The sequence below is a fragment of the Euprymna scolopes genome, unplaced genomic scaffold, assembly GCF_053919585.1.
Source record: "Euprymna scolopes isolate OS-2025 unplaced genomic scaffold, ASM5391958v1 sca190, whole genome shotgun sequence".
In the NCBI taxonomy this organism is placed as follows: domain Eukaryota; kingdom Metazoa; phylum Mollusca; class Cephalopoda; order Sepiida; family Sepiolidae; genus Euprymna; species Euprymna scolopes.
This window is the reverse complement of record NW_027633203.1, coordinates 12,866-37,887: the sequence shown is the minus strand read 5'-3', so window position 1 is coordinate 37,887 and position 25,022 is coordinate 12,866. Positions and strand designations below refer to the sequence as shown.

Here is a 25,022-nt window from a genome sequence, read left to right as displayed (position 1 = left end):
TTCTTCTTATTTGTCCCTCAGTCCTCATTTTTTAATGAGTGATTTTTCTGACAAAGGGAGAAGAAAAAGCTGTTTTCTAGGTTGGCAGTATTTTGCGCGAACAGTTGGCAGAGATGGCGGAAATTTTCTGTTTCTATGTCTATCCTTGTAGCCATGTCACTAATAAGGGTGCTGGAGGTAAACGTTTTGTCTGGGCTGACGTAATCCGCCTGATAGTCAGGGACCTGAACCTTAGATTAACCACTAAGGAGGCTGTCCTATCAGCAGGTGCAAAGTACTGAGGCTGCTGTATTGCCATTTGGTGAATGGATTCTGGACCATGCAGTAGCTTCTGGTGGGGCCTCTCGATGCCATACTAGTCGGTAATTGTTACGGCTTTACCTTATCATTAGCTACAAAAAAAAAAAAAAATTCTTTGTTTCTTTTTCTCTCTTAGTTTCCCCTCTCTGTCCTGTTCTAAGTAAATCTGACGACCTAGTCCACAAATTCCAAAATTTCATCATGACAAGTTTCAAGAAAAAATACACAATTAAACCCGGTTCTCCAACTTCCAACGTAGACCCCTACTACCATGTCTCCTTCACCAACATCAGGGGTCTACGTTCTAACTTTCCAGAGGTTGAAACCCAATTACAGGAGACTAAACCAGACCTTTTATTTTTAAGTGAAACTGGCATTAGACAGGCTATTTCCCTAGAAGAGTTTGCAATTACAGGATACTCTAACTTAACTTCTAAATCTGACCCCCAAGATCGCCATGGGCATGGAATATGTGCCTATATTAAAGATAGCTTTCCATGTGGTAGGGACATCTCCAGGGAAGATCCTAACTTACCCTATATGTGCTTCCGGGTTGCTTTAGCTCACACTACTGCATTTATATTTACTCTCTATCGCCCCCACAACAGCGGAGTTACTATCTTTCAAAGCATATCTGAGAAAATTGACCAAGTCCTATCTGCTAATCCTTCAGCTAACATTCACGTATGTGGAGACTTCAATGTTCACAACGCCGAATGGTTGACCCACTCAAACAAGACCGATGATGAGGGGAGGTTCCGTCATGATTTCTCCATTGCCTATGACCTCACTCAGATTGTTCAGGAACTCACGCGTGTGCCCGACAATGACGGCCAGTATGCGAGCCTACTAGACCTTTTTCTCACAACTTGCCCTGAACTATGTTCAGTTTCTGTTCTGTCACCTCTTAGATCTTCCGATCACTCTGTTGTATCAATTAAGATAAAAATGAAATGTAATAAGTCCCCAGACGTACCTCTCCATCGTACAGTATATCGATACACTAAGGCTGACTGGGATAGCTTCCGTACATTTATATCTGATCTACCTCTGCATTCCATGTTTAAAAAGGATGTGGTCCTCTATAGTATTAGACCTGACGGAATGGTTAATTGTAGGTATTGACCGTTTCATACCCTCTAAAAAGTTTCAGCAAAAACCTAACAGCCAGCCATGGTTCTCTCCAGAATGTGCTGCTGCCATTGCGCACAGAAATCACTTTTTCCACTGCTTCAAACGTAATAGATGTATGGAAACTAAAGCCACTTTCAGGACTGCCAGCAACCATTGTAAGAAAGTAATAAAGAACGCAAGAGAGTTGTATGCTCAGTCCGTCAAGTCCAAAGTAGCTGAGCAGCGGCTTGGTTCCCACCAGTTTTGGCAAATAGCAAACAGAATCCTGAACAGAAGCGTGTGCTCCATCCCAACTATTATCAATGGACCTGAGGTAATCTCATCAGCATCAGACAAAGCCAAACTCTTTGTCAAGAACTTTGCAGCTAATTCTACCCTTTGCGACCAAGGCCGCCAACCCCCAATATTTCCTCCTGTATCAGAAAACACGCTATGTGATATACGTATATCTGTACGTGATGTTGCCAAGCTAATCAAAAACCTTGATTCCAGTAAAGCAACTGGCCCTGACGGTATTCCAATTATAGTACTCAAAAAACTTCAACCTGAACTAGCGCCCATACTTACAAAACTGTTTAAATGTTGTCTTAAGGAGAATAGTTTCCCATCTCCCTGGAAAATTTCATCAGTATGCCCTGTATTTAAGAATTCAGGTGATCGCTCATCCCCCTCTCAGTACAGGCCAATAAGTCTCCTGTGCGTCATGAGTAAGTTGCTAGAATCTGTGTTAAATACAGAAGTAATCAACCATCTCAACAAAAATAACCTTCTTAGTGACACTCAATATGGTTTCCGTTCTGCTAGATCTACAGCAGATGTGCTTACAGTTATATCGCATAGGATTAGCAAATCTCTCGACGGTGGCAATCTTTCTAGGGCAATTGCTCTTGACATATCTTAAGCCTTTGATAGGGTATGGCATAAAGGTTTACTTCATAAGATCGCTAGCTATGGTATAGCTAGAAAAGTCTTCTTAATTATTAAATCATTTCTGTCTGATAGGTTCATAAGAGTAGTAGTTGAAGGGCAAAAATCAGAAGCTCACAGTATTAATGCCGGTGTCCCTCAGGGGTCCATCCTGGGCCCAACTCTTTTCCTGATCTACATTAATGATCTTCCAAATCACATCCTTACATCATTTGTAGACATTTATGCTGACGACACTACCATTTATGGTAGCACATCTAAGTCAGTAAACGACCAAGTTCTCTCCAATTCTCTCTCCTCTGATCTTGAGCATGTAGTACAATGGGGAAAGGAGTGGCTGATTACTTTTAATGCATCTAAAACCAAGCTTCTCTCTTTACATCATCAACATTCTGATCCACATCTGGCATCAATTGAAATGAATGGCTCTCGTCTTCAGGAGGCCTCAAGTTTTGACAAGCTTCTGGGCTTGACCATTACTCCTGATCTTAAATGGAACACGTACATCAAATCTGTTGCCAAGGCCGCTGGAAAAATGGTGGGATCTTTCTATCGATCCGGTAAATATCTCACTGCTGATGCTATTCTCTATATAAGAGCCAGGTACGTCCAAGGATGGAATACTGTTGCCACATCTGGGCAGGAGCTGCTAGAAACGACTTGTCTTGCCGTGATAGAGTTCAAAATAGACTTCGTAGCCTCGTAGGAGATGTCCTTTTCTCCTCCTTGCAACCTCTATCTCACAGAAGAGATGTTGCGAGTTTGTCTCTGATGTATCGTTATTTTCATGGAAAGTGTTTGACTGAGCTTCAATCTATGGTCCCCCCTCGCCAAACTTTCACAAGAAACACTCGTCTAGCTGTAAACACTATCAATAATTCCCCCCACTCTTTATCTGTGCCTAAACCTAAACGTAGATTCCATGAACAAAGCTTCTTTCTTAGAACTGCACGCCTGTGGAATTGTCTTCCGTTTTCCTGCTTTCCGGCTGACTACAATATGGTTGTCTTCAAGTCTAACGTAAATAAGTTCTTGATGAGCCGTTCCATATAAGTTATCAAATTTACCAAATTTTCATTACTAATGATTACTATATTGTCCAATTTCTACTGTACACTCTTTAACCCTTATCCTTGAGTGGCCTCTTGGCCTTGATAATGTGGTGATGCCTATGTAAAAAAAAAAAAAAAAAAAACCTAACTCATTTTAAAGTCAGTTGTGATTTTTTGCTGGAGTATAGGGTGGAACGATAAAATTGTCGCTCTAGAAAAGACAACACACTTCCATTTCCATTTGATGAAAACCGGTTTTCTTAATTTTGTTGCAGACCATCTACTAGTTGGCCAGTTGTGTACAAATCCCAAGAGTAATGGGAGCCGTCTATCATGTCTGAAAGCGACACAATGTTCAACAAGTGAGATCAGAGATGCCGCTGTACAATTCATGCTCTACCAGTCCAAGTTATGACAACAGAACCATTGTCAGCACTCTCAAAATGCATTGCTGGATTGCCACCAATAACAGGGATATGCCCGGGATGATAAAAACAAAGTTTCCAGCCACGGTTAAGGTCTTTGGTGCGGTTTCAAGTGAGGACCGCATCATGCAACCTCACATCTTCGAAATCGGCTTCAAAGTCAACACCAAGGTCCACTTGGATGTGCTGAAGAATGTGGTTATCTCTTGGTGCAATTAGGTGGCCACTGGAAGACCCTGGATATGGCAGCAGAACTCAGCGCCAGCCCACAAGTCTAAAGAGACCCAGGCTTGGCTTCAGAAGTAGTGCTATGACTTTGTACCCTTCTCTAACTGCCCCCCTCCTACCTCAACCCATTCAACTACTTCACTTGCTCATATGTCAAGAACATCACCAACATGACCTCCCACAACACCAAAACTAATCTCATTGCTGCCATTTACCAAGCTCCTGCGGCATTTATGGAAAAGGCATGCTCCTAGTTCCAGACTTGTATAGAGGTGGTAATTGAGGCTGAAGGCGGTTACATTGAATAGATGTCAGCTCTACTACATAAGTTACCTGAATCTATTTTTTCAATAAAAGTTTTAAAATAAAGCTGCAGTGTAGTTTTCTTTAGGGCAACAACTTTATCGTTCCACTCTGTAGAAAAAAAATTAAAATTAAAAAGAAGTTTTTCTAATAGACTCCTAATAATAACTCCTGATCCGCAGGATGAATACAATGCTTGATCCGTATAGTCATCGTTAGAAGAACACTTTTTCCTTTCAAAAGCGATTCATATACTAAAATTACTTTATAATTTGCAAGGTAATTTTTTTTTCTTTAATTACTGTGTTTAACCATGGACCGATAATGCAACAGTTTGGTCTGGTCATTTTGTTTAACGACATATCAACCAATTTTAGATTATTTAATGCTGAATTCAGTAATTTTGGAAAAAGTAACTATGCGTCAAGTTCTTTATATCTTGAAATATTTTTGTTTTATGGCATATCAACCATTGGCAGGTTATTTAATGCCAAATCCAGTAATTTTAGAGAAAAAAGTTTTATGCTTTAAGTGCTTTATATCTTCAAAATATTGGATCATGTTGTTTAGTTTGGTAGTTTTGTAGGCGTAAATTGTTTTAATTTTTGGCTTTGCAGAACATAAATGAGTTTTGCAATTGGAAAAGAAAGAAAGAATATCAATGTTTATTATATATATATATATATATATATATATTTTTTTTTTAAGAGCCAATGGCACAGTGGATAAAGGCGTTGAGTCTATGGTTCCAGGTGAACATTCTCTGAAGATAGCGGTTTCAATCCTATTAAAAGCAGGCTAGAGGATTAGTTGGTCAAACGTGAGGAGATAACAGCAACTATGGAAAGCAGTAATTACTGAAGATACAGTTAAGAGATTAAGCCTTTCAATCTCATCGCAGTTAACCAACTGATGATGGCCAGAGATTGACCGAAACGTGGTGAAACAACAACAACAATGAAGAGGAGGATAGCAGTCTGCAAATAAATAAAAATCAATGTTTGGCGCATTTTTGGTCAGGAGGCCGGTATTTTCAGACAGCCTGATCTGGTAGCACCAGATGTGATGCAGCGGAAAGAGATTCATCTGGAGGTTGAATATTCAATCCTCACTACACGTGATATTAGGTAAAAATAAAATAAAACTTAACACTTCTACCCGTTCATGGCTGGTGGAACGAAAACAATTTATCCCCCACCCACCCACCCAATCCTGTGTAGATTACATAAAGGAATCAGTTCAATATTCTACCCAGGTTCCAGAGTGCAACAAAAATGCATCTGGAGAGAGAAAGTTATTGTAAAAAAAAAAAACACACACACACAAACCGAGCATGCAAGGTCCCCTTCCACGAGTGAAAAATTTACTTTCACCATGACTAATATTTGTGAAAAAATTTAAAAGTTATGGTTATTGAAAAAAGTGCAAACAAATAAACACATGAACGATTTCAAGACAATTTTACTCCTTTAATATTCCCTAGGGGGCCATCAGAGTTATCTTGGAAAATCCATTTTAGCAAAAATTTACTTTCACCATAACTAATGTTTGTGCAAAATTAAAAAAAATTCAAGGAGTGGTTACTGAGAAAATGTGAACAAATGAACGGACATAAGTGAATTATTAGGTCCAATCCCTCCTTTGCAGGGGGATCAATAATCAAGGGAAGAATAGTTAGTTTGAATAATACAATTGTGTATGTGTAGGAGAGGGGTGTTATGAAGTTACTTACTTCAGCAGTCCAAGCAGATACTCCTGGTTCGTTCTCGTCAGCAAAAAGATCATTATAATGAATAATGAACTTGTGCACTATGTTGTTGGTGGTTGATTGATCCTTGAGACCAGTGAAGTCAGATGCACACCTGCAAGAAAGACGGACAAATGGTTAAACAGGTGTACATTTTTAACTTTGACAATGTACAAAACAAGAATATTTAAAATGATAACCAAAAGAACTTATCACTAGTAAATTTGATCAGCCTTAACAAGTACAAATATTATAGTGTCCGTTTTTTTACGAGCCAAAAATGAAGAAGTTTCCAATTTCCTAGTAAAACATGTTCGTTATCAGGAGTATACGTTAAGTGTTTAGGTAAGCTAAAATTCTGGCAGCAACCAATCTAAATATCTTTTCCAATGTCATACGACTTAATCTAACCAATCAACGGCCTTCCTATGGAGTTCCAGATGATAAACAAGTGCACATAGATAACTATCTGTACATTTCAATTTAATAGTATATATACAATTGATAAATAACATATAAATATAATAAATATTTGCGAGACTTTCACGGGAGACTTTTACAGTGGCTAAGCAGGTTAACAACAATACAGCAACCGGAGTTTTTCTGGAAAATCCGTTCTGTTACTTTTTTTTTTACTCATATCACGTTTAATGTTTGTGCAAAATTTCAAAAAATTCCAATGCGTAGTTATTGAGGAAAGTGCGGACGAACAAACAAGGGTGAATTTATAGGTCTACCCTCCTTTTGTCGGGGATCAAAAAAAAAAAAGTCTCAAATCAAGTAGATCCTGCTTTATTAGCCAAGCTCCAACCTCTGTCCGATCGCTGCAATGTTGCATCCGTGTGTCTGTTTTACAAGTACTTTAATAGAATATGATCTGACAAACTCATAGCACATGTGCCTCAACGATGGAAATACTCCCAACTAACCTGCTAAGTAGCAAATCCCCCTTTACTGTTGAGGTCTCTAGATGCCGGAAAGTCTTCTATTCCAATAACTTCTTTCCTTGGACAGCTAGACTTTGGTATTCCCACCCTGTTTCTTGCTTCCCTAACTCTACTAACCTGCAGAAGTTTAAATGTAATGTGAACAGACGTCTTACTTCTCAACTATCTACAGTACCCTGTTAAATACGATCCCAAATAGTATCTGCTTACATTTCAAGTGCCAATATGCCTTGTTTGAGATGAATATGAGTTTAAAAAAAAAAAAAAATGCTTCTTGAGTTGAACTGCTACACATAATTCCGTCACTATTTCCTGCTTTCCTGATTGTACTAACATGTAAGAGTTTAAATGTAATGTGAACAGACATCTTGCTCATCTCCAACATAGTCCTTAACAGACATGATCCTGAATCGTTTGGGTGGAAAAATAAAAAAAACTTGGGTTCAATGCGGTTAGTAAAAGCCAAATGAAGTTTACTTGAAATCAATCAACCTTGCTCTATATTCTGTTATCAAAGTTTATTTTTAATTTTTTTAATCTTTAGCTTTCTCTCTCTCCTCTTCAACGATATATTTTTGTGAAGAGGTTCATGTTTTATTGTAGGATTGGATTCATTAGATGGATGTGATGAGAGCATGACAAATGCTTTCACACAAGAGGAAACTCAGCGTATGGCAAACACTAAACATGCAGTCAAGGTTAAAAGATAAATATTTACAACAATTGAAACCTTTTATTTTCTCTCAACAGGAAAGTCATCATAACCTCACATGACCTCGTGTAAGGATGTGCATTAATAATAAAAAACAAACTAGCAAGAACTGGATTTCACGAATTTTAAGATTAGTCACGATATAATGATATTAAACCTTATGTCTAGAATCTTTATTCTAATTTTGATCATACAAATATAATGCATACACATACCTAATTTTATATATATATATATATATATATATATATATATATATATAGATAGATAGATAGATAGATAGATAGATAGAGAGAGAAAAAAAAAATAAAAAGGAACAAACCGTTTTATGTGTTCATCAACGTTTCGTCTTTATTTCGAGATTTCCTCTGGATGAAATAAAGACAAAACGATGAACACATAATACGGTTTGTTCCTTTTTATTTTTTCTCTATTTTGTCGGAATACTATTTCCATCATTTTCATCATATATATATATATATATATATATATATATTTCTTTTTTATTATTCTTTATGTAAATACAGTCATGTGCAGACTGCTTCAACCATAATTGATCTCATCAGGCAAGAAGATTTAAAAATCCAAAAAATTGAAAATGGTCATGGGTTCAAGACCATTTTCAATTTAAGAGGAGAGAAAATATATTTTGCCATGACTGGCATGAAGAAAGGTTAATGATCTTAAGATCTCTTAAATTGAAAATGGTCTTGAACCCCTTTTCAATTTTTGGATTTTTAAAAAGTCTTGACTGATAAGATCAATTATGATTGAAACGGTCTGCACATCATAGCAAGATATGCCTGTATTTAAATAAAGAATAATAAAAAAGAATATAATTTCCTTTCTTTGATTGAGCACTATTAACGACCCTTGTTAAAATTCAATTATTCTTAATTTTTGGATATCTTTCTACCTGGAATATATATATATATATCTCCATCCATCTATCCATCCATTCATAGCCTTTGAGCCTCTGGAGAGGCATAGGCCATTTACAACTTTTTGTAGATGCTTTTGTAGTGAGGAGTTCTTTTTACAGGGTGAGGGTGCTGGCCCCACACCCAACCTTCCCAGAAAGTACATACAGCACCTAGCCTTCCCAAATGGTCACCCATCTGGTACTAGCAAGGTTAAACGTTGCTTAACTTCGGTGATCTGGTGAGAACCGGTGTGTCAACGTGATTGTGCCGTACACAGACACACACACATATATATATATATATATATATATAAAATAACAGTATAGTTACATTACAAAATTCAAATATTTACTTTTCATGCAAAACAGCTCCTCCAGCATCTTAAAATTTCAGTACATTTTTTACAGATCCGTTCCCTTATGCAGAAACAAACGGTTATTATTATGTCAATACCATCTCTTTTCAGTGCATATACTCTTCAGTATACATTCATACATTGAGTTTCTAAACAAAAAAGATTGATATACACAAAGAGTGAAATATAATTGGAAAAACATTTTACAAAAATGTAAAACGATAGCTTTCTTGTTAGCTAATTTCAAAGGAAATTTGTAGCAAAACTTCTTTTACAATTGTTTCAAAGCCAATTTAAGAAAATAACATTTTGATTAATTGCTTTTTCTTTATACAAACAGCGAAATAAATTTAAAACTTATTAGAAAGTTAAAAAAAAATATCTCCAATAGAATATAGATAAATTGTAAGATTTTTGCTTCAAACAATGTTTTCGATTTATTTTACTATCAAAATGTTCATGATCTCTGTGAATTGATTTCAGTTTGCATTGCAGATCACTTAATCCACAATCGTATCCATTTGGTTAAATATGTACCTCTTTGCTGACAGTGATAGGTATTTATGAAAACTTCAACATTTTAAACAACCAAACATTGCTTATTATTTTTAATCACAATATCTTTAAAATCAAAGATATGATGCAATGCATATGATCCAATGTGAAAAGGTTTCAGGCAACTAAAATTCTAAGAGGGGGACAGTATGAATCATTTGTATTCTTCAGACTACTGTTCTCATTTTGCATGCTATTTTTAAACCTTTTAGTTAATGTAACCTCAAATTTTTTTCAGGAGAATCGCAAAAACCCATGGTGTATTGAATAGAGTACATTTTAATTTTAACGATATACAAAACAAGAATATTTAAAATGATAACCAAAAGAAATTATCACCAGTAAAAATATTTCATCAACCCTAACAAGTACAAATGTTATAGTATCCGTTTTTTACGAGCCAAGAATATTCCTGATTTCCTAGCAAAACATTTCCGTTATGAAGAGTATATATTGTGTTTAGGAAAGCCAAAATTTTGACAGCAGCCAATCTAAATTAATATATTTCCCAATGTCACATGACTTAATCTAACCAATCAACAACCTTCAGTTGTAAGTTACATTTTTATGGAGGTTAAATGTTCAATCTTCAGTGTGGCCAACACTCAAAATACAATTGTAAATTACTTAGGATTTTTATCCAGTCATGGCTGACAGAAAAAGAGCATGCTACCCCCGTGGATTAAATAAAGGGTTTTGTTTGAAATTCTGTGCAGATTCCGGAGTTTGACAAAAAGATTCCAGAATTCAACAAGATACACCTGAAGAAGGTCAGAGGTTATATCGACTGAAACATTGTGAAAATAACATTCAATAGGAGAACAGTAGTCTGAAGACTCCAAATAATATGAATAATCAATCTTCATCTAAAACAAATTCAGAAACAGAAAAGGACATATTTAAATTTTGACGTTATTGTATTCGGTTTTATTTATTTATTTATTTTTTTTTAAAATAAGATCTAAATAAATTAAAATAGACAAATAATAGACTGAAGAGAAACAAATTGGATAATATGTGACAAAATGGCATAGAGTGCAACAGGTTTGCATGAAATCTTAAAAGGAGAATTGGTACTAATAGTGTAAATGGGGTTCGACACATCACTATCTAGGGCTGCAGTCTCCAAAGTTTTTGAACGAGAGCCATATTGTGGACTTTCTAAAGCTACGCAAGCAAAAAAAAATTTTTTTAAATGACCTGGACATGTTTAATACAATTTTGCTCATTAGGTTTGATTTTTAGTCAAAACTGGTTCTCCAAAACCTTCATCTTTTCATCACTTTCTGAACAAAAAAAAAAAAACAAAAAACAAAACAACGCGATTTTCACATATTTTATTTTTATGTTTTCCATCAGAGTTCTGCAGGCCGGATTAAAGACTGTGGCAGCCCGGATCTGACCTGCGGACCATAGTTTGGAGACTGCTGATCTTGGGTATTGATAATGAGAACGGGAAGTAGCTTGCAATATGCTGTCCCAATTAATAACAGTATTTTTCTAATGTATTTATTTTAAATAAGACAAATATAGTTTTAAATATGAAATAAATTGTAAATTTCTGTCTATCTCTACTCAAAAAAAAAAATAAATTTCTGAATAAATTACTGTTGTAAAGGAGAATATTTCCTCACAAGTTTTAAACTTGTCTGACAAACATGCATATAAAATATATCCACTATAATTAATCACTGTACAGCTAAACTGAGAATTATCCATTCTTTTTCCTATTTTGTCTTGATTAATGATGTAATCCTTTTGCTACTTCAGGATTTATCACATAAAAATCTCGTCTGTGTCTTCAACCTGTTTAAGTGAGCAACGCTATCCTTTTATAATGCTATCCGGTTTGCACAGGGAGCAAACAAGTGTTGTGAAGTGCTTTATGTGGATGGTAAAACAAAAATATGAAGAAAGAAATGGACGAAAATGATTCTATGGAGATCAGCAATATAAATAATTTATTTAACAATTTTACAACTAGAAGAATTACTATGAAATGAGAAGGTTCACTGAGTCAATGTTGTTAATGAATTTCCCTGTTTTATTATCATCTAGTCAAATACAAGGCAGACAACCTATGCTTGAAAAATCATTTGGCAAGGTACAAGAGATATTTTCTATTAAAACTGGATCTAGATGATTGATCTATATATTAGTGGCCTGGCAAGGCGTCAGGGGAGACAATCAAGCAAAAAGAACCCAACCAAAATTCATCCCAAAGGAGCAAAACCGAAGCTGGCTTGCCAGGACACACACATAAATGTAGGCAAATTTGAGCATATTTTATTGGTTTGAAAATATAGGCTCTTTGTTACCAATTATCATAAAATTTTAACCATATAATAGAATTATAATCTTAAAAAAGCCTGCAAATTTTCATGTAATTTCATCCCATAGAACCAAAGATATAAGCATTTCAATATTCAATTTGACTACCAGTGTGTATATATATATATATATATATATATATATATATATATATAATTGCCAAAAAGTCACATTTGCCCTTAAGGTCACACATTAAGGGGATCATCCATCATCCAGAACCTATTTTTGGCACTTTTTACAACCATAAAATGTTTCAATCATAGTTATTTTTCCTAGTTTTGCATATGAATTATAAAATATCTGATATTTCTCCAGAACTTCTGGCCTTGATGGAGGGGAGACTACAACTTGCTGCTATGGTTTCAAATGATCTGAAATAACAGCAAGGCTAGACTTGATTCCAAATATTTCTCATGTTATATCCCCCCCTCTTTGGTTTTCATACATAAAATTTCACAATATATAAGGATTATATTATAGTGGAGATATTCATAATCGTACCCTATTTCCAAAAGAGGGAAGATATAACGTGAGAAATATTTAAATAAATATATGTTTATGGGAAAATATGCTTATTCAATTAGATTTCACCTTTTATTTATACCAATCCTTTAATTTATGAAGCTCAATGTAACTACAGAGCATATACAAATAAATGACAAAGAGTCTATATTTCAAATTTCAAGATGTTGACCATCTTACCGTTTATTTCTTTAAGTATGTTGAAATGTTGGTCACTACCCATACTCCTTTATTTCCTTTTAAAATTGATGAGTTCCTTTTCTCCTGATGAGTTAAGGGTGGAATAAATTTAAAAATTGGCATGATAATTACATGAATGATTCTGTGGTACGAAACAGGTGCTCTCAAGAATTGAACATTTCAGCATGCTTAAAGAAATAAACGGTAAGATGGTCAACATCTTGAAATTTGGAATATAGATTTTTTATCATATGTATATAACTCCAGTCATGCTATGAATGAATATACATTTAGCAAAATTAAGTTTTGTTATTTACAAACATCCGACAAATTGTTGTGACTTCAAGCATTAACTTTCCTTACATTCTTATTACATTTTGTGTTTTCCCTTTTTATTCTTGCATTAATAGAAGAACCTCTCCTCAGACTACTTGACTGGTGGTAGTGGGGAGGTGTGAAGATGTGGGGGGTGTTGAGCGTGTGTGTGTGTGTGGGGGGGGGTGAAATTAGGTTAATAACCACTTTGCACTAACGCGAGGGGAGGGCAATATGACCTTGGGTTAGCAAAGTATGGGTTATTTAAAATGACAAACCCTTTTCTTGTTAGCATTTCAGAACAAACAACATAAATAACAGAAGATAGAAACCAGTTGGGAAAGAATTGGGTCTGTCTGAAATGGAAAAAAAAAAAAAAAAAAAAATCAAAATTTCTATGTCACCATTAAACAATAAAAGAGTAAAACTTTATTGTTGACAATAGAAGAACGATTAATAACAGGTGAGCTGTCGTGGTGACCACCGTGGGTCCATTAATTGTCAACAACTTTCAATAATATGAATGTACACATGCACGTCAGAGAGAATGTCAGGTTTTTATCTACGTCATTTTTTTTTTTTTTTTTTTAGTGAGAACAAAAAAGGGTGATTATCTAGAATTCCCTTATATTAAAAAAAAAAAAATTATATATATATATATATATATATATATATATATATATACACACACACCAAAAATCTTTATGATGCATGTCGCTTTTAATATGTAAAACTAATTGCTGCTGCTAACGAATTGCTATTCAAGCAACTTCGACTCATGAAATCTCTGGAATCCACCAGCACAACATATTGTAAAAGTATCTTGCAGTGTTATCTCTCGACTGAATATTGTTTAGTTTAATAAAATATACAACAAAATGAATTTAATGACAACTATTATTTCTGGCAAATAAGTCTGAAAATAAGCAAAATAAATAGAAACAAGTATTTAATATATATATATATATATATATATATATATATGCAATCCTCAAAGACTGAGGCAATTTTTTTCCGATCCAGTGTGCTACTTTTGAGAGAGTTAAATTTTCCTCATATTTAAAACCGACTTTGTGTCTAAGTGCCCTAGTGGGGAGGCAAGTAAATAACTATTTGTTTTTAATTGATGGTTGGAAAAAAAATCTCCAAAATAAACCAGATTTTTTTTAAAGTTTGAAAAAAAAAAAAAAAAATTTTTTTAAATACAATTATAAATCTGCATAAAATAAAATTAGTATCAGTTTTCTTGGATTCTTATGTCTAAAATAAGTAACCAATTTTGATTTAGATGGACTAGTATAATGTTTATTTTTTGTTAAAAATTTGTAAATAAAAAATTTTCTTTTTCTTTTCAGATTAGGGAAAATATTTTAAAAATATGAATCAAACATAAAAAGAATGAACACTGGCCTACAAAAATACCTGGGCTGAGCTGTTTGGCATTTCCTGGTAGAGATGCCTCAGGCAACTAGGAGTTAGCTAATCCCTTTTAAAGTTTTTTAAAACTTGTTTTGTGATTTAATCACAATATTCAGCTTTTAAAATTATAGAAAATCGAGTCTAAATTTTTTAGTGAAAAAAAATTAAAAAATCCCCAGTTAAACTTATAAACAAAAAAAAAAAAAAAAGAAACTGCTCTTAAGTTGTAAACAAAATATTTGTTTACTTTTATGCAAGTTTAATTTTTTAAATAATAACTGACAATTATGATTTATTTTATTAGCTCCTGTTGATCAAGTTGCTTGAATCAGCAGGAGCTGATCATACATTTTAATTGGTCTAAATTTATGGTGGCTGTATGCAAATGCTGAGCCGTGTGCAAAGTTATGTCATGGTAAGAAAAAAGGAAAAACTATAAAAAGAGGAAGTTTGAGAAAACAGGTCAGAAAGAAGGAGTATGATTTTGTTAGAGACATGGGTGACATCACAGCCATAACGCGAAGTCACACGTGGCAGAAAAATGAGGAATAAAGTTCTTTTTTTTTTCAAACCAGAAACAGGAGTTGAAGTTTTTTAACATTAACAAGGACGTTATAATCATACACAAGGCAGGATTTAGTCAGACACAATCAAATGGTGTCTTGTGTATAACTAAATTTAAGCTGATTAAAATTTAAAAGTCACATTTTTTAAGGTATTATTTTATAAGGTTAAATTTGAAAACTTTAGAAAACCGAGTAATGTTGTATAACTTTTTTTTTATTAAATGAAAAATAAATTTAAGTTTTGTTTTATAATTTAACTTTCAAAATTCTATTAACAAGTATAATTTGGTCAAAAACACATGGCAAGGTAATGATTAACCCCCCCCCCAAAAAAAAAGTAAAACAAAAAGACTCAGGTAACACCAGATAAATACAGCTAGTCTAATATGTAAAGTTGAGAATGTATTTCTGTGTGTTAATCTATTGTGCACAAGAACCAAAAACCTAGATGGAAGAGAAAATATGAAAAGAATAGAAAGGGGAGATAAATTGGAGAAAAACAAAGACAAAAATAGATGAAAAGTGTTGATCAGAATCGGGGAAAAAAAAAAAAAAAAAAAAACGGGACTTTATCGAAATCGGAAACATTTGTACCTATTTTCCGATGCAAAAAACGATTCTTTTAATTGTCTTTTATTTGATTTTGTTAAAAGCAAAATCTTCCACTGCTGGTAATAATGATAAAAAAAATAAATATTTATTGATTTTTAACTAATCGTAAAACTAAAATCTATAGATCATCCAATACAAGTGTATTTTTGGGTTTGTATTACTGTACACATAGATTCGAAAAAGTTGTCAAAAAACAAATATATAACAAATAAATGTTATCAAAGGCAAGATAAGTTATTTTTCTACCTAACTGAATATATTTTTCGTGTTTTTATTCAATGTAACATGCTTATTCAGCTCGAAAAGCATACAGTGTTTAACGATGTATTGGAAAATTCAAAATGGCGCCCGACACTTTCTTAAACACGGTAAGTTCAGGAAAAGATGTTATAAATAATAAACTAGACAAAATACTGTTAGAAATTCGCTCATTATATGTTACAGTGACATAAGTTGACATATATTCGGTGTTTTTTTAATAGTATTTTGTCTAATTTATTATTTATAACACCTTTTCCCAAACCTACCATGTTAAAGAGAGTGTCGGGCGCCATTTTGAATTTTCCAATACATCGGTAAACACTGCATGTTTTTCGAGCTGAATAAACATGTTACATTGAATAAAAACAAAAAAAATGTATCCAGTTAGGTAGAAAAGTAACTTATCTTGCCTTTGGTAATATTTATTTGTTATATATTTGTTTTTTGACAACTTTTTCGAATCTATGTGTACAGTAATACAAACCCGTATTTTTTTACGCATTTAAAAACATGTATTTTTACAATGATTGGGAAAAATAACTACTTCATAGTTAAATATTTAGAGATTCATAAAGAATTGGAATCGGTAATTGTATCAGATAAATATTGGAATCGTCCCATCGGTAGTGAAAAGATAAGGGGTGGGAAAAAAATAAGAGGGGAAAAAGAACAAGAAAAAGGAGAAAGAAGAAAAATAAACAAGGAAGTCACCGCTTATCAAGGCCTGAAAGCCACAAGAGTGTTATATGCAATATTTCTTAATGGTTCCCAAGCATTCGGTGCAAACTTGTATGAAACTTGCCCACATATAAACAATGACATCAACTAACCTCATAACCTGGCATACCTACATGTATACTCACTGCACTTTTAAAACAGTGATCAACTTCACATTAAGCTCCCCCACCTCCCCTATCTAAATTATTACACAAACTTTGTCAAGGCTGATAAATAGTTCTGTAGTAAAAGTGGATGACTGCCAGGTTATTAATTTAATTTTTCTTTAATCTTAAATATCTGCATAAAATTATTATTAAAAGAATTATTTCAAAACTTCAACTTCTGATATGGAGATTTTATTGATTTGCTGATTACAGTTGGACATTTTTTTAAAATAAATTTTAATAATATTCCTACTAATGTGTTGCAAAATTCTTTCATTGCATTGATAAATACTTTTTTAACACACTAGCTGTACACCCGGCGTTGCTCAGTCATATAATGCACTGAAGCATAATATTTTAATTTATGCAGATTGCGTAGGTCTTTTTTTTTTTTTTACAAAGGAGTCCCCACTTATCAAGGCCTGGAGGTCACTCGAGGATATGGGTTAATGAGTGTACAGTGGTTAAAGGGAACATGTCAGTCATCGTTAGTAGCAGAAATTTGGTAAATTTGATTACTTAAGGGGATGACTCATCAAGAACTTGTTCACATTGGACTTGAAGACAACCATATTGTAGTCAGTTGGAAAGCAGGGAACAGAGTTCCACAGGTGTGCAGTTCTAAGATAGAAGCTTTGTTCATGGAATCTACATTTAGGTTTAGGCACAGATAAAGAGTAGGGGAAATTGTTGATAGTGGTTTCAGCTAGAAAAGTGTTTTTTGTAAAAGTCAAGCCGGGGGAGGAGGCATAGATTGGAGCTCAGACGAGCACTTGCCATGAAAATAATAATAAAGTAGAGACAGGCTAGCAACGTTTCTTCTGTGGGAAAGAGGCTGCAGGGAAAGAAAAGAGCATCCCCCACTAGGCTACAAACTCTATTTTGAACTCTGTCAAGGCAGGATAAGCTGCTTCTAACAGCCCCTACCCAGATGTGGCAACAGTACTCCATCCTTGGCTCTTATACAGGTAGAGAATTGTATTAGCAGTGAGATATTTACTCGAGTGGTAGAACGATCCCACCATTTTTCCAGCAGCCTTGACAACAGATTTGATGTACGTGTTCCATCTCAGATCAGGAGTAAAGGTCAGACCTAGAAGCTTGTCAAAACATGGAGTCTCCCCAAGATGAGAGCCATTCATGTCAATTGATACTAGACAGAAATCAGGGCGTTGATGATGGAAAAATTGAAGCTTTATTTTAGATGAATTAAAATTAACCAGCCACCTCTTTCCCCATTGCACCACACGATCCAGATCAGAGGAGAGAGAATCAGAGAACCTGATCGCATAGGGTAAAATTAGCTGCAAAGAGTTTGGCTTTGCCCAATGCTGACGAGATATCTCAGGTCCATTGATTATGGTTGGGATAGAGTACACACTTTTATTCAGGACCCTGTTTGTTATTTGCCAAAATTGGTGGGAACCAAACCTCTGTTCATCTACTCTGGACTTCAGACTGAGCATACAACTCTCTGGCGTTCTTTATTACTCTTTTACAGTGGTTGCTGGCAGTCATGAAGGCGGCTTTAGTCTCAGTACATCTATTACGTTGGAAGCAATAGAAATAGTGATTTCTGTGCGCAATGGCAGCAGCACATTCTAGAGAAACCCACGTCTAGCTGTCAGATTTTTGCTGGAATATTTTGGAGGGTATGAAGTGGTCTATACCTGCAATTAACCATTCTGTCAGGTCTGATACTATAAAGGACACATCCTTTTAAAACAAGGAACGCAAAGGTAGATCTGATATAAATGTATGAAAGCTATCCCAATCAGCCATAGAGTATCAATATACTGTACAATGAAGAGATATCTCTGAGGACTTATTACATTTTGTTTTTATCTTAACCGAGACAAATAAGTGATTGGAAGATCCCAGGGTAAGTTGTGAGAAAAAGGTCTAGAAGACTTGCATACTGACCATCAGTGTTAGATACACGGGTGGATTTGTGAACAATCTGAGTTAGGTCATAAGAATGAAGAATTGTGACAGAACCTCCCCTTACCATCTGTTTTGTTTGAGTGGGTTAACCATTCCACATTGTGACCATTGAAGTCTTCACATATGTGAATGTTAGCCAAAGGATAAGCAGACAGGATATGGTCAATTTTCTCAGATATGCTCTTAAAGATAGTAACTCCGCTGTTATGGGGACGACAGAGGGCAAATATAAATGCAGTGGTGTGAGCAAGTGCAATCCGAAAGCACACACAGGGCAATTTAGGGTCTTCTCTGGAGATGTCCCTACCACATGGAAAGCCATTTCTAATGTAGGTACATATTCCATGCAGATTTTGGATGTTAAATTAGAATATCCTTTAATTACAAACTCCTCTAGAGAAATAGTAGTCTGTCCAATTCCAGTTTTGCTTAGGAAAAATAGGTCTGGTTCGGTCTCCTGTTATTGGATTTCAACCTCTGGAAGATTGAAACAGACACCCCTGATGTTGGAGAAAGAGACATGGTAGTGGGGGTCTATGTTGGAAGTTTGGGGTCTGGGTGTAATCGTGTATTTTTTCTGGAGACTTTTTATGGAGTTTTAGGATTTGTGGAATAGGTCAACAGACTTTTTTAGAACAGGGCAGAGAAGGAAAGTAAGAGAGAAAAAGAAGTGAAGAAGTTTGTTTTTTTTATAGCCCATGATAAGGTAAAGCTGTAACAATTACCCACTAATATGGCATCAAGAAGCCCCACCAGAAACTACTGCATGGTCCAGAATCCATTTACCAAATGGCAATACAGCAGCCCCAGTACTTTGCCCCTGCTGATAGAACGGCCTACTTAGTGGTTAATCCAAGGTTCAGGTCCTTAACTATCAGGCGGATAATGTTAACCCAGTAAAAGATTTACCTCCAGCACCCTTATTAGTGACATGATTACAAGGGAATCAATCCTCTATTGAATATTATGCTACAAGGAATAATTTGCCTGACAAACTAATTCGCAAAAAAACAAAAAATTAGAGGTAATTTTTTTACATTAGGTCCACCTCCACACTTTTCTTTAAAATGACGACTTTTACTTCATGTTTTCGACTATGCTGAAGAAGAAAATCTCATTTAAATTTTGCAGAGATAAGTAGTTTTTTTTAGATATAAAAACCTGTATTATGCACTGTGATTCATTGGCCACCATGTTTGTACATACATACGCATATGCGATAAACAAATCTACTTCTGTGACAGACACTGCCACCTCCTCCCATTTTTTTTTTTTTTTAGTATTTGTAGGTGGGTATGCTGACAATGAATATCAGTTAAATTTGGGGTAAATATTTTTTCACCCCTCCAAATGGAATGTCTATTCCAAAAACCGTTCTTAACATGGGGAGGTTGGGAGTGTTTATTCCGAAAGTCATCCTTAACATGAAATTACTCAAGAAAGTGAAAAAAGTTGTAATTGTTTTGTTTTACACACATGCACATTACTAATTTCTCTGTTGTCAAAAAAAGTGGATTTGTTTCCGTTAGGTGGCAGTGTCAGTCGCATAGAAGTATGCTTGCTTATCGCACATGCATACAAACATGGCAGCCAGTGAATTACAGTGCATTTTATATCTCGAAAACTACGTGTCTTTACAAAATGTAAATGATATTTTCTGATTTGCCAAAGTCGAAAAACTATAAAAAAAAATCATCATTTTAAGGAAAATTGTGAAGATGGACCTAATTGTAAAAAATAATGTTTTTCATCAAATTCCGTCTGTGTTTGTTTACAATATCATGTCAGCTGATATTTGGGCTTGACGATGAATGCTCTAGAAAAGTCACTTCTGATTAATATTTAGTTTTTTTATGCAAATGAAAAAATGATTTGTGACGATTTTAAATAATACCTCTTCTTTTATCATAAATTGAACTCATTAATAAGAGAAAATTGAAATAAAATGGTGAGGTACACCCGGGCTTGAACACGGGATCATGCGATCTGTAGTTGCATACTCTAACACTAAGCTATATCTCCAGATTATAATAACTGTTTTTTTTTAAGAATAAATGATTTGCTGAAATTTTATTTTCTCTTTTTCCAGTGTAACGTAAAATATTCCCCCGTAAAAATTATTTTAAAGAAAGACTATTTTTAGGAACAGATATTTTTGATTTTCAATACTTATCGAATGAATTTCTGTACAAAACATATCTAAGAATACTGCCAGACATAAATTAGCCTTGTGTGAAATTTGCAAAAGATAGGTTCCGAAACGGCTGAGTCTATGAGGAAGGAACTCTCACACTCACACACACAAAGTGACTTTTATATAATAGTGAAGATACCAAGTCAACATTACTTCTTTAACCTCCATTTTATATGCTGACATGTGTTGGATGGCTTTTAGAAATTAACTTCCAAACTAACCTATCTCTGGCCAGGTCTTTATCGCTTTTTCTCTCAATTCAGTCTCATCGTTTTTCTCCCATATTTTCCTCAGCATCTACTAACCCAGAAACTCATTCTCTCAATGGGACAAAACCAACAAAGTCTCCTTATACTGCCCATGTTGAATCTTCCACTGAGATCGACAGATCTAAGCCTGTCTAAGATTCCCATCACACTTCCATCATTCTTATATTATTTCTCTCCATGCAATGCATGTCCTCAATCCTCACTCTATATATAAGTATAGAGTAATTTATTATTTACGTTTTCTATTAAAAAATAAATTATTCAAAGACAATTAAAAAAAAAATGTTCTTTGTTTTATGTTTGAGAAAGTATTACACTGAATGGCATCAGGTACTGTGTCATTCGAAACCAATTCTTTTTAAAATGCTATATTTAAATGAAATACTTGTTAAGAAAATTAGCTTCTTTTTTTTCATTTTTATTTGAAAGTCACAGTTGTTCATAAAAAAAAGTAAAATGATCATATTTTAATTTTTGTTTGCAGAAATTATGAGAAACTTTAATAAAAAATTTTTTAAAATCCTATACATTTGTGATTTTAAATAAATAATCCACAAACGTATAGGATTTGTTTCTAGAATAAAAGTTATCACACACGCACATTTTACTGAAATTATTATCTTACCTTATTTTTAACAATAACAAGGACCCATGGCATAGAGGATTAAGTACTTGGTAAAATTCAGTATAAAGTTACACTTTTCTAGAAGTTGAAGGACGATACTAAAAAAAAAAATACAATTGCAATTATTTTATCTATGACTGAGTAGAAACAGTCATAGCTGACGGAACGAAAACATGCTACCTCCATGTATTAAATAAAGGATTCCGTTCAAAATTCTGTACGGATTCCTTGTGTTGGATAAGATACACCTGAAGAAGGTCGGAGGTTACATCGACCGAAACATTGTGAAAATAACACTCAAGATGAAAACAGTAGTCCGAATAACACAATCCTCATCTCAAGAATTCAGAAACAAGATAAAACATTCAACAACTCTGGTTCCTGATCCTCAATTTGAGTTACTAGTTTTGCCCAGGGCTCCACGGGTATTACTTCCAGGTATTACTTCCTCTTTGGATAGACAGCAAAAGAATTAGCCCACTCCATCCCTATATTCCTCATCACTGCTGTCCTGAGGCATCCCTATCAGGAATGTAGACAGGTCCAATACAGGTTGTTTACTTTATCAGCTTTGGACATTACCGTACATTAAACATGAACTTTGCATCATATCCGGCCCTTGTGGGGAGCTGGATAAATAGCAACAGTTATAAGAGGGATTGCATAACAATTCATAACAATTATTGAGCAAACTAGATCTAATTTATACACACACACACACACACACACACACACACACACACGCACAAGAGTAAAATAGTAGATATAAAAATATATATCTAAATATTAATTTACTTGTCCGTACATCCAGTGTCACAAAAAAAAAAAAAAATATATCATTGCAAACATTAATTAATGAAAAACGAATTACCTTCCTTTATAGTCGCTCTTTATCATTTAAAAATCATTAAAACCATTTCCTCTCAAAAAATTTTTAAAAAAACAAAAAAAATATGGCTGTTTACGGTTTCAAATCGGATATTTTATAATTAAAAAGAAAACGGGAGTCATCTTGAGAAGACTAAGTTTTTTTTTATGATTAGAGTTTCTCTTTAAAATAAAAAAAATGTGCAAGTGAATTGTCATCTGTTGCTTTATTTTAAAAAAAAAAAGTGTAGTGTTAAATTTTCATTGAAAAATCTACATTTTTTTTAAATCAATTCTTTTTAGCTTTAAAAGGTTAAAAAAAATTGCTAAAAAATTGTTTAAAATTTGTCGGGTTTTTTTTTGTTTTAATTATTTTATTTATGTTTTTAAAATTTTCAACTACCGTGGAATTTCCACAGTTTTTTATGATATTTATATATTTAATTATATGTGAGAAAAGTTTTGGTATGAAATAATCCAACAAAAAGGATTGATATGCCATGAAAAACCAGAAAACTAAATATTCTAAGTGAAAAAAGATAAAATGAAAATCAAACTCACCAGAATAGATTGGCATGCAACATGATTTAGTTTAAACTAACAGACTGTTTTTATTTTTACTCTTTTGTTTTTTTAAAGAGAAAAAAACAACACAAAAACAAAAAATAAAAACCTTAATTACACATGAGCCTAAACTTGGTAAGGATTAATACGGTTAAGAGAAAAAAAAAAAAAAAAAAAAAAACTTGCCTGGGTTTTCCTTCTAAAGAGAGAGAGGATAGCTCTTTAACCACAAACAATTGTGACCATTGGTTAAGTGTTGTTGTCAATGGTGACAAGACCCACCCACTACCAAAAATAAAAAAATAAATAAAAATTATATAAGTGGTCAACAGTGGCCACTTAAACTGACATTTTTCTTAATAATAGACAAGTTTTTGCCACCCCCTCTCCGACTTCAGCAGCCCGTGAAGGAACATTGCATAAGAAGAAACACTTCCAATCTATATTTAAAACAGATGAACATGAAAACAAACCCACAAAAGACGCACACAGAGTAAATGTGTATGAAAACGCATGCCTGCAATGTTCAAGTTAGATAAATAGACAGACAATAGGTACGTGCAAAATGAATGCCGATGCTCAAAATGTATGAACATTTTGAGCCGTTTCTTTACTTAAAAATTCAAAAATCAAGAAATTAACCAATTTTAATGAAAGTTTCAGTATTTATCAAATAAAGATCACTGAATATAATGAACACATTATTTTTATTTGAATCTTAGTAGAAATGTATTATTTTGTTTAAACAAAAATTACCTTAAGTTATGCTTTTCAGTAGTAAAAAAAAAAATTAATGAATTTTTTTTTTAATGAAAATAAAGCATTATAAATTGTAACAATAAAAAAAAAGAAAAATTAACTTTTTCAAGAGCATTACAAAAAAAACCCCTAAAGTCCATATTAATGAAATCAATATAACTCGAAGAAAAATTAATTTCTCAAACTACTAATATTATCATTGAATTAAGCATTGTTTATTCAATATTTTTAAGCATTGTTTATTCAATATTTTTACATACAAAAATTGCAAAAAATATTTCCATTTTTTTTTTAATTACATGTTTCACATAATTTTTATATGTAAGATTCTAATAGTTTCCTTGCTTGAATGAATGTGAAACTTTTGGCATAACAATTTTTATATAATCTTGAAAAATAAAAAATTATTTTTAAATTTAAAATCAGAAATGCAGAAAAATAATTGAATTAAAAATGATAAAAATTATACAAACGTTCACAATAGGAATGTATGGGAAAAAAAAAAAAAAAAAAAAAAAAACCCAGCATTCCTACCTCCCTCCAACTACCCAACGTCATTTTCATACAGCGTTTTGACTGACATTTTGGGCTTCTGTAAAATCCACACAGACGACTTTTGTTTGCTTTTGCTTAAGCGAAGCTAGAATCTCCTGCTTTTGGGGGATTAATTAAGCTATTTGTTGTACAAATAACGTGTTTTTTTAGTACTTTCAATATCTTAGGATTTACTAATTATCTTTGCAACAGACCCAGAAAACTAATATTTATCTTCAAAAGGATTTTTACAATGAATTTATTTAACTTCAAAATTTAACTGAATTTGTCAGCTTCCGAATTTTGCCGTGACATTTTTCATTATAACTTTTTCTTTTCACATGTACAAATATTTTTCTCCTCCTGTTGGAAATTAACTTTAGGCTTTAATCTTTCAAATACAATCAACAAGTAATCGGAAACCTACAAAATTCCGAATTTGTTGGATTATTATCTCCCCTTCTTACTTTCTTCTATGTAGTCTTTTTAATATGATCACAATAAACGCCTGTTGCGATAATAAAAAATCATTTGCGAAAAAAGCTAAAATACCAAATGCTGAAAAATC

The 25,022-nt window shown here is 33.6% G+C and overlaps 1 long non-coding RNA gene across 1 annotated transcript in view; it reads right to left on the bottom strand.

Annotated features, from left to right (window-relative positions):
- Positions 1-23,209, bottom strand: part of LOC145273808 (uncharacterized) — a gene marked incomplete at its 3' end in the record, with an annotated part of 36,143 nt that extends 12,934 nt beyond the window's left edge. Inside the window, exons 1-2 of the long non-coding RNA XR_013866527.1 lie at positions 23,159-23,209; positions 6,102-6,231 (exon numbers count right to left, since the gene is read on the bottom strand). This is a non-coding gene — a long non-coding RNA (uncharacterized LOC145273808). The remainder of the gene's footprint in view (positions 1-6,101; positions 6,232-23,158) is intronic.
- Positions 23,210-25,022: the final 1,813 nt, after the last annotated feature.